This window comes from Chlorocebus sabaeus, chromosome 28 (genome assembly GCF_047675955.1).
Source record: "Chlorocebus sabaeus isolate Y175 chromosome 28, mChlSab1.0.hap1, whole genome shotgun sequence".
In the NCBI taxonomy this organism is placed as follows: domain Eukaryota; kingdom Metazoa; phylum Chordata; class Mammalia; order Primates; family Cercopithecidae; genus Chlorocebus; species Chlorocebus sabaeus.
The window spans coordinates 1,514,662-1,525,020 of NC_132931.1; the positions used below are offsets into that span (position 1 = coordinate 1,514,662).

Sequence of the window (10,359 nt, forward strand, 5' to 3'; positions counted from 1 at the left end):
AACTCTGTCTCCAAAAAAAAAAAAATCACCTTAAATACAAGTGCTATAAACAGTCTGATTAAATGTCAGAGATTATCAGAGTAGATTAAAAAACAAGACCCCACTTCATGTTGTCTGTAAGAAATTTACTATAGAGATACAAATATGTTAAAAACTAATGAAAGGAAGAGGATACTCTGAAACAATGAAAAAGAGCTTAAGTGGTTATACCAATGTTAGACAAAGTAAACTTAAGAACATGGACCATATTACCAAGAACAGAGAGGGGTACCTCACCATAAAAAAGGGGTTAATTCTTCAAGAAGACACAGCAATCCTAAATATGTATATACTAATAACACTGCTTCAAAACACGTAAGACAAAATTTGACAGAACTGAAAGGAGAAACAAATTCACAACGATATTTGGAGATTTCAGTATTCCTCACTTAGTAATTGACAGAGAAGTGATTTTTAAAACGTCAGTAAAGACAGAAAACTTGAATGATGCTATCAACCAACTTGACCTATCTGACTCTGGTAGAACACTCAACCCAATAAAAACATAATACATATTCCACCTGACAAAATAATAATGGTAGTAACTTATATACAGATAATGCCTATTACGCACTAAGTACTTTTACAATGCTATTTTGTATAATTCTCACAAGTCTATCAGGTAGTACACTTATGATATTTACAAATGAGGAAGCTGAGGTCTGAATATGTTAAGTAATTTGAATAATGTTGCAGTCACTTACATAATAAAGACAAGAATTGGAACCCAGGTCTGTGCGCTTAAATCCAAGGCCTGAGCTGTTGACTATGCTACAACTACCTCAGTAAGCCAAAGAGAGGACTGAAGACTCTTCAGAAGAACACCAATCCCTCTGACTCTGGAGGTCTGTAGGCCAGTCAAAGACAGGAAAACCCTACTCATTTCCTTTATTGTTTTGCTTACAACATGCTTCCCTCCCACACATACTTATCCAAAGAGACAATTTGCTTTAAAAAAAAAATCCCCTTTTAAAATATAAATGACAATTAATTCTACTAGCTAGTTATGATCATAGAAGTTACTAAAATCAACACTTGGTTGTTTTTCTCTAAGTTTTCTAAAAATCAACCCCTACTAAGAGGCCAGAAGTTTGGATTAGAGAGTGGAAAGTGAAAGACAGTTCAGGTGTTCGATACACAGGGAGGAGGTGAGTTATGTCTGAACGGCTGAGAGGGATTCAGTGTGTAAGATGAAAGAAGTGAAGAAGGAGGAAATATGGAAAACAACAACCTCACCCACATTACAGTTTATAGTTCTGGCTAGGGCTCAAATGGCAAGCGCTTGCTCTTCAACTTAAAGTCACCTTGTGTTTGTTTTTTCTTTGTTTTAATCAGGGTCTCACTCTTCACCCAGGCTGGAGTACAGTGGCACAATCACAGTTTACTGCTGCCTCAACCTCCCAGACTGAAATGATCCTCCCACCTCAGCCTCCACAGTAGATAGGGCTACAAGCACTAGCTCGGTTGATATTTTTTTTTTTAAGAGATGGGATCTCACTAGGTTGCCCGGGCTGCTCTTCAACTCTTGGGATCAAGCAATCCTCCTGCCTCATTTCAGTCTCCAGAACACTGGGATTACAAGCACGAGCCAGGGGACCCAGCTTCGCCTTATGTTTTTAATACAGAAACAAAGCTTGTGTTTCAGGTATAGCAAGTAGACCATGATTGTCAAGCCTTCCATTGCCCATCGCCCAATCTCTCTCCCTCTCTCTCTTTTTTTTGAGAAGGAGTCTCACACTCTGCTGGGCAGGCGGGAGTACACTGGTACAATCTCGGCTCGCTGCAATGCTGCCTTCCAGGTTCAAGTGATACTCCTGCCTCAGCCTCCTGAGTAGCTGGGATTACAGGCAAAGGCCACCGTGCTCGGCCAATTTTTGTATTTTCAGTAGACAGGTTTCACCATGTGGGCCAGGCTGGTCTCGAACTCCTGGCCTCAAGTGATCTGCCCATCTCGGCCTCTGAAAGTGTTGGGATTACAGGCGTGAGCCACTGCACCTGGCTTGTCTCCGTGCTTCTTCCACAGCCTGCAGAACTGTGAGCCAAATGAACCTCTTTCCTTTGTAAGTGACCCAGCCTCAGGTATTACTTTGTAGTAATGCAAACGGATTAAGCCATTGTTTTATGTCCCTTACAGGATAGTTACCAAATTCAGGAAAATTTACACTGATACAATACTGTTACTCAATTGAAAATCCATATTCCAATTTTCTCAACTGTTCACAATGTTCCCAGCCTTTGTTTCTCTCGCATGACATTTTTGAAGAACACAGGCCAGGTATCTTGTTGAATGCCATTTAGATTGGGTTTCCCAGTTGTTTCCTCATGGCTGGATTCAGGTTGTTAAAAATTTTCGGCTTAGACGTTTCATAAATGATGTTGTGTTCTCAAAGTGTCGTGTCTGGAAGCACATGACATCTATCCTCGCCTCCTACATCACCATTTTATAGTTACCATTTCTCCATTTATAATTAATAAATAATCTGGTTGGGCATAGTAACTCATGCCTGTACTCCCAGCACTTTGAGGCTGCAGTGGTGGGATCACTTGAGGTCAGGAGTTCAAGACCAGCCTAGGCAACATAGCGAGACCCATCTCCTGTCTCCACAAAAAAAGGAAAAAAAGAAAACTAAATAAATAAATAAATAAATAATTCATAGGCAGTTAATTTGAGATCATGTTCATAACTTGTTCCCTGGGAAACTCCCTCCCCTCATCCCAGATTTAGCACCCAGATAAACTTTACTTGAACCAATTTTTACTAGTAACATGACTACAACTTTTTTTTTTGACATGAAGTCTTGTTCTTGTTGCCCAGGCTGGAGTACAATGGCATGATCTCAGCTCACCGCAACCTCTGCCTCCTGGGATCGAGCGAGTCTCCTGCCTCAGACTCCCAAGTAGCTGGGATTACAGGCATGCACCACCATGCCCAGCTAATTTTGTATATTTTTAGTAGAGATGGGGTTTCTCCATGTTGGTCAGGTTGGTCTTGAACTCCCAACCTAAGGTGATCCACCCGCCTCGGCCTCCCAAAGTGCTGGGATTACAGGCGTGAGTCCCTGCGCCAGCTGTATTTCTCTATTTTACTAGTTAAATTAACACATGGATTATGATTTTGTTTAATCAGTTACACTCCATTTATTGTCCTTATTTATTGATTTCTTCACTTTATTTTTTTTTAAGAGGGGGCCTCGCTTCGTGCAACCTCTGCCTCTCCCAGGTTCAAGCAATTCTCCCAACTCCACCTCCCAAGTAGCTGGGATTACAGGTGCACACCTCCACACCTCACTAATTTGGTATTTTTAGTGGAGACAGGGTTGCACCATGTTGACCAGGCTGGTCTTGAACTCCCGACCTTAGGTGATCTGCCCGCCTTGGCCTTCCAAAATGCTGGGATTACAGGCGCAAGCCGCCGTGCCCAGCCTTATTGTCCTTATTTATTTTGACACTCAAATTTATCCCACACTTGACCAGTGGAAATTCCTCCAAGCTGGCTTATGGATCTTCTGAAATGTCCCCAAAATATTGAAGGGGCCTTTTTTCCCTGCCCCAGCCCCAGAATCAGTCATTTCTCCAAGAAGCCCTGGTTCACTTTAATGAATAATAGTATTTAGAATCTAAGGTCTGGGTGGTATTGGTATTTTAACTCTAAAAAAGAAAAGATATGCTTTGTAGGATCACTGTCTTCAGATCCATTAGTGAAAGAGGTACAAAAGATGATACTTGGGATGACAAGATTATAGGAGTTCTGAAAGAAAAGGGCACTTTGGAATGTATAAGCAAGTATCTCAGCTTGGCCAACCACTGTGACTTCCTCTACACAGCTCACTCACCCTGACTGTGCAGACTAAAACACTGTAACTGAGTCTTTACAGTCAAGATATTCCATGTACTTTCTCTGAAGGCGTATCCAACTCTACAAGAATGTGAAAATATTCTTCAAATTCCGTAGAAGGTTATTTGTATTTTGCCTGCTACCAAGCTCCTATGTATGGCGTAAAAGCTTTCCTTTATGCTACTAACAGAAACGAGTAAAATACCAAGAGCAAGGGCATCACGGACTAAAGAAGATCAAGAATACGGAATACAAAAAGTCTATTTCTACTCTAGACCCAATACATTAAAACTGCACTCAGGCTAACCTTATCCACATACAATGGCCAAAGAAGTAATCAGTGTGAAATGCAAAATTTACCTGGCTAAGTTATATTAAGTGGTCTGTGAAACAAAGATACAATGGAATCTTCTTTTCTAACATGAATTTTTAAATACTTTAAGGTCTTTATCCCCAAAAGCTTTCTACAGACAAAAAGCAACTAAAGAACAAAAAATCGAAAGTACAAAACTACCATCAAAAAGATGGGGGGCGGGGAGAGACAAGAACAAAGGTAAAAACCATTCTGCATACATATTTTTGAAATAAAAGTCACCTGGACTGTTTCTTTTTTAAATAAATTACTTTTTTTTAGAGATAGTGTCTCACTCCGCTGTCCAGGCCGGAATACAGTGGCACAATCACAGCTCACTACAGCCACTAACTCCTGGGCTCATGTAATCTTCCTACCTTAGTCTTCCAAGTAGCTGGGATTATAGGTAGGTACAAGCCACGGCACCCAGCTCCAGAATTGTTTCTTTTTAAAGTACAGCCTCTGCACTAAATTGTAAATCTCCTTTCCATAGTATAATGCACACTGTATAAAGGCTTTTGAGACACACGTTTTTAAAACCACCAAGGAGAGTCAGTGAATATAAATGACAATTATGTACTTAAGTAACAGAAACTTAATTATATATATATATTTACTATTGATTATATATATTAAATAACCTAGGTTTCTGAAGTGTACACATTGAATAAAGGAATATAATGGAAAAATATTGACCCAAGAGTTAGGAGACCCGAGTTCTTACACACGAAGTCACTGTGCAGCCGTGGGTAAATTAGTTAACCTTTATGGACTTTCATATTGTCATCTGCAAAATCAGGCTATTAGAGCTGATAATTTTATAATTTTCTTACTATTTTATCTGTTATCATAAATACTTATCATTTCACTACATACCATCAGGAAACAGACTTTAAGCTAAATAGGAATTAAGGATTTTTTTTTTTTTTTTGAGACAGTCTCGCTCTGGAGTGCAGTGGTGCAATCCTGGCTCACCGCAAGCTCCACCTCCCAGGTTCACGCCATTCTCCTGCCTCAGCCTTCCAAGTAGCTGGGACTACAGGTTCCCGCCATCACTCCCGGTTAATTTTTTTTTTTTTGTATTTTTAGTGGAGACAGGGTTTCAATGGCCTTGCGCTCCCTGCAAGATTATTCTATCAGAAGAATAACTTGCATTTTAAAAAAGCTAACACTTTCTGGAGATCTACTGTGTGTGTCAGGCACTGTGCTAAGCTCTTTACATGCACTAACTCATTGAATCCTCATCACATGCCTCTGGTAGGTATTACTGTCCCTCACTGTGGACAAGACTTGGAGTTGTTAGTCCGCCCAGGGTCACAAAGCTGGTAAATGACAAAGCTAGGACTCAAACCAGGAGTGACTCCAAAGTCACCTTACTAACCACCTGGCTATCCCACCTCCTAATAAATAAATCATGAGCCCAATACATTCTTGTCTAATCTCTGGCAGGTACTAATTTTTTTCCCCTTTATAGTAGAGACAAAATTGCTACAACTGGCAGCCAACCAAGAAACAACTCATTTTTGTATTTTTTCTAGAGACAGGGTTTCACCATGTTGCCTGGGCTGGTCTCAAACTCCCAAGCTCAGGTGATCCATCCGTCATGGCCTCCCAAGTGGCCTCCCAAAATGCTGAGATTATATAGGTGTGAGCCACTGCACCTGGTATCCAATCCATGTCTTACAGAGAAGTGTGTTTTTGGTTCTATGCAACATTTCCTTTTATTTCTTTATAATAAAACAAAAGGAAACACCAAAAGTCACAAAACCTAGAAGACCCGCAAGGATCTTAAGGGGTAACACTGTCTTATTATTCATCCTGTTGCCTCCAGTGAAGAAGACCTCATTACAATTACCATAGGGTAGGAAGTGGGGAGCAAGTGAGGGGGCTCCCAGAGAACAGGTCTTCTAACAGCATCAGTGTTGGTTCCCAGTCTCCCCCATTATTTCACATTGACTGCATAACTGAGTAACAACATAAAAGAGACTGAAGCCCAACAACAGAGATGCTTTCCTGCTTCATGTTGGGCCACTTCAACTGGCTAGGCTGCTCAATTGGAGAACAACTGTGACTTAAGTGACAATCCTCTTGCTGGTTACATGGCATTTTAAGAAGCAGGGTGAATATGATCACCTACATACAAACCCATGCACTGGAAAATAGCTACTACGGCTCACTCTCATCCCCCCGGGAGCCCAACGTGGGCCTTTTCCTATATTTTCTCAATACACTTTCTCAAGACACAAGTCGTCTCTCAAATAAGCTCTCGAGCAGAAAATCTCTCTCAGATGACTTTCAAGCCTAGAAATCACCATTTCTGACAAGCTGTGAACAGTGAGGGTATGACACCACAGAACAAACCAGGATCCACAAATAAACGCACAAAAAACAAAACATCCAAAGAGACAGTCATTTGGATGGGGATGAATTTCATAAACAAAACTACCTATTTCAATTCTCTTTATTCCTCCTACAGAGTAAACAAATTTCTCTAAAACACAATGTCTTTCAACCAAAGGAGTATTGGTTTCATATATTGTCTGACCCTCAAACCCAATTTCAGTCTCAAATCTGAGCTGATGTTCTCAAAAAGTTGATAGAAATTACAAAGCTGAGCCTGTGAGCCTTGTGGATCTACTCTGTGTCTCACTCAGGCAGAGAAGAAAAAAAGAGTATCAGAACATTACCCTTCTTTGATCCGACCCTGGAAGACGCACTGAAGAATTTCTTCACTGTGGTAACTTTGCGGGTCTTCTCGTTGGTTTTCTTTTCTTCAAACTTGGAGAATGTGAGGGATTGGGCCCCTTGGCTGCTCTGACTGCTGGCAAAGGCCTCTTCTTCCTCCCGCTGGAGTCTGCAATTCAAGAAAGGATTAGAATGATCTAGATATTCTCCAAGGTTCTCTGTATCTGAAGATTATTACTCCATTAATTCAGGAGGATCTAAAGATTTTAGAACTAGAGACTAAATATACCAAATCAGCCTGAGGTCTCACATAGCTACAGGATGGACTGCTCTTCATGCACTACAGATTTCAAATGGGATCTTCTCATGCTCATTCAGCAACTGCTCTAGGGCTACATGAAAGAAATCAAGTCTAGTCCTTTTCCCTAACAAGCTCAGGGTTAGAACAGACGAAAAGGTAAGTAAACTGCTACATAATGGGACAGCTGCTACATTAGAGAGTAAACATTGAGTGCTGTGAGAACACAGGAAAGAACAACTCAATCTGCTAGAGGAGTCTGTTGGTGCCTTACAACAGTGATGTTTGGGCTGGGTCTTAAAGGATACATAGGATCCTTTTTTGTTTTTTTATCGAGACAGAGTGTCATTCCATCACCCAGGCTGGGATGCAATTGTCTCACTACAACCTCTGCCTCCCAAGTTCAAGCAATTCTCCTCCCTCAGCCTTCCAAGTTATTGAGACTACAGGCACACACCACCACGCCTGACTAATAAGGCCGAATAATATTCTAAGTGAAAGGATATTCCAGGAAGAAGGAACTACAGATGTGCAAGCCTGTGGTTTGCTTCACAACAAGCTGAATATAGCCAGAGCACTGGGCGTGTGATGAACTGTGATGCTGGATACACAGGAAGGCACCAGAGGGTAAGGAATCTTGACTGCTAAGCCCACTATTCTGGATTTCATCATGTGGTGGGGAAGAAAGACTGTAAATCCAAAAAGTTATCGTTGTCAGATCTGTTCTTTAGAAAGATCATGCAGGTAGCTGTGTGAACAACCTGAAGGGTAGAGAAACTAGAGACAGGGACAAGAAGTAAGAGTATATTATAAAGGTTTAAGTAAAAGAAAATAAGTACCTGGGAAATAGGAGTAGAAAAGGTAAAATTCAAAAGCCTTTTCTGAGTTGGAAGAAATAGAACTTGGTCAAATTGTAGGTAGCAAGGGAGATGAAACAGAAATCAAGAATGAAAACAAGATTTTTTAGCTAACTTGGTAAATAGTGATGCCATTAATTGACTCAAGAGAAGGATTAGGAGGAAAATGTTCAGAATGGGGAGAATAATAAATAAAAGCAATAAAATTTGGCTTTGGATTAGCTGCATGTGAACCATCTGTAATAATTACCAAACACAGGCTGGATATGGTGGCTCATGCCTATAATACCAGCACGCAGGGAGGCCAACGCGCTTGGCCGGATCACTTGAGTTCAGGAGTTTGAGACCAGCCTGGGCAACATGGTGAAACCCTGTCTCTACATAAAATACAAAAACTAGCTGGGCATGGTGTCATGCTCCTGTAGTCCTAGCTACTTGGGAGGCTGAAGTAGGAGGATCACTTGAGCCCAGGAAGCAGAGGTTGCAGTGAGTCAAGACTGCACCACTGCACTCCAGCAGGGATGACAGAGCAAGACCCTGTCTCAAAACAAACAAACAAAAAACTCAAGCACTATCTATAAGACAGTGGTTCTCCAAGTGTGACTCCCCAGACAGTAGGAGCAGCATCACCAGGCAACTTGTTAGAAATGCAAATCATCTAGTCTTACTCCCAAGCTACTAAAATCAGAGACTCTGAGGGTAAGGTCCAGCAGTCACTGCTTTTACAAACTTTCCAAGTGATTTAGCAGGGTCACAATTAAAAGCAGTAAGAAACAGAAATGCCTATCTCCATTCTTCCACTCCAAGGAGCTTACTGTCTAAATTTGAGAACTAAGACTAACACAACCCAAAGAAAATAATCAGAAGTTAAGACATACACAAAATGAAGAAACTACTGAAAGCTGTTCATCAAAGGCTGACTGAGAAGAAGAGGGGAAAACATCCTTCTCCTTAATATTAAACTGACGTGCTGATAGGTCAATGCAGAAGAGAAAAATGTATTTCGACGGTGACAGAACTATGTATCCAGTCACGTCACTGTTCAACCACTCCTAGTTAAGTCCTTTTACCGCTCTGCCAGCTCCCAGTCCTCTTGCATCTCCTTCGGCCTGGTCTTGTGGTACTCTTCCCTCCAGTACTTGGAGCAGAAACCCTGCCAGGCTCGGTTGCCGTAGTAACCACATCCTTTCTTGCACAGGATCCATATGAATTCCTCCGCGTTTGGACTTCGGGCTCATCTTCTTCCTGCTAACCAATGAACAAACAACAAAGTGCTGTTGAAAATGAATCATCATTCTACTAACTAAAATCTTACCAATTATGAACAAAAAGTGAGTGATTCCATTATCTTCAAGTCGTTAAGAGAAGGAAGAAGGAAATGAAGGAGGGAGGGAAGGAGGGAGGGAAAGAGGGGAGGAAGGAAGAAGAAAAAAGGTATGTATAGTAAATTCCTGCCACAGTTATATTAAAGAAAGACTTATTCCCTGCCCAAAATACAAAGAACCCATTAAGAAAGAGCTAACATTAGATTAAAGACCTAAATGTATAGCCTTGAAACTAGAAAACTCCTGGAAGAAAACTTAGGGGAAAAGCTTCCCGACACTGGATTTTGCAAGGACTTCTAGGATATGACACCAAAAGCACAGGCAACAAAAGCAAAATCAGACAAATACATTAATTCTATCAAACTTGAAAATGCCTGCACAACACAGGAACCAAATGACAGAGTAAAAAGGAACAACACACAGAAAGGGAGAACATATCTGCAAACCACATATCTAATAAGGGGTTAATATCCAGAATATAAAGGAACTCTTACCACTCAATAACAAAAAAAAAACAAGATAATCTGGTTAACAAATGGGAAAAGGACTTCAATAGACAATTATCCAAAGACATACAAACAGCCAATAAACATGTGAAAAAGTGCTCAACATCACTAATCAGGGAAATGCAAATCAAAACCTTCGTACCCATTAGGATGACTACTATAAAAAAAAATGCAGTTTTTGACGCAGTGGCAAATAAACATATAAATACTTGTTCAACATTGTTCAGTCATTAGAGAAATGCAAATTAAAACCACCATGAGATATCACTCAAACCATTAGAATGGCTAAAACAAAAAATACTGACACAGCCTGGGCAACATGGCAAAATCCACTCTCTACCAAAAAATACAAAAAAAAAAAAAAAAAAAAATTAGGCAGGGATGGTGGTGCATGGATACGGTTCCAGCTACTCAGTAGGCTGAGGTGGGAGGATCACTTGAGCCCGGGAGGTGGAAGCTGCA

The 10,359-nt window shown here is 40.8% G+C and overlaps 1 pseudogene; it reads right to left on the reverse strand.

The window, feature by feature from the left end:
- The window catches only part of LOC103246585 (rab5 GDP/GTP exchange factor-like), a 29,109-nt pseudogene extending 19,805 nt beyond the window's left edge, over positions 1-9,304 (reverse strand).
- Between the last annotated feature and the right edge of the window lie 1,055 nt (positions 9,305-10,359).